The sequence below is a fragment of the Macrotis lagotis genome, chromosome 8 (assembly GCF_037893015.1).
Source record: "Macrotis lagotis isolate mMagLag1 chromosome 8, bilby.v1.9.chrom.fasta, whole genome shotgun sequence".
Lineage (NCBI taxonomy): Eukaryota > Metazoa > Chordata > Mammalia > Peramelemorphia > Peramelidae > Macrotis > Macrotis lagotis.
The window spans coordinates 74,078,904-74,079,979 of record NC_133665.1 but is presented as its reverse complement, the minus strand read 5'-3'; positions in this window follow the sequence as shown (position 1 = coordinate 74,079,979).

Below are 1,076 nucleotides of genomic sequence, written 5' to 3'. Positions count from 1 at the left end.
TATGAATAGCTCAAAGGGCCTTAGAAAGCGCAATTTTAAAATGAGGTCCTAATTTTTTGGAGCAAAATAATTTATTTTTAGGAAATTCAATTTTAAAAAACTAAAATCTCTGAGATCTCTATATCACTGGAAATGATGTATTAGAAAGAGTGATGAATTTAAATATACACACTTGGATTCAAATCCTGATTCTTTTACTTCATGTGTGATCTTGGGATATGGCAACCTTGTTGATCTCAGTTTCCTCATCTGTACAAGTTTTAGATTGGATTAGATGTTGTTTGAGTTTTTTTTAACTGCAGATTTATGATTTTATGACACATTAAATTGTAAAAAAAGTTGATGCAAGAAAAAAAATCAGTGTTGGAGACTGGAATCCCCAAGGTGAAAATTATTCAAAGGAAGGAGATACTGACAACTGGCATAGCAGTATATTTGATGTTAGAAAGACCAAGGTACAAATTTCACCTCTGGAACATACTATCTATTTAATCAAGGCTAAGTCACTTAAATTCTCTTATCTCCATTTTTTTAAATCTGAAAATAGATAGGAATTGTAAAACTTTTATTACAGATTGTAAAGATAAATGAAATAATTTTACAAACATACAAACACAGAGACTATTCTTTATTCCCTTTGAAGTATATTAACTTTTTTCCCTTATTATTATAATTCTCCTCCTTAGTAAATTCAGTAAATTGAGTGGAATGAGACTTTTTAAATTCATCTGTGAATCTTTCTGTGTCTGAGTGTTATCACTATTTAACAATACTGTTGGTATAAGATGTATAGGAATTGGAGACACATCTGTAACTTTCTACCATGCCTTTCTTTTTAAAGGAAACATTGATTTTTTTCCTTGTCAGTTACATTTTTATAAAAGCAAAGATTATTTACAAGGGATAGTAAAAAGGAAACTACATTCAATGATTTGCTTTAAAAAATCTCCATAATTTTTAGAACTATGTGATCAGTCTAGTTGCCCCTTCCTTTTTGTTAATGAGACAACTGAGACCTATAGAATTGATTGTTTTGTGAAAGGTCACATAGATAATTAGTCAATGGATCCAGGACT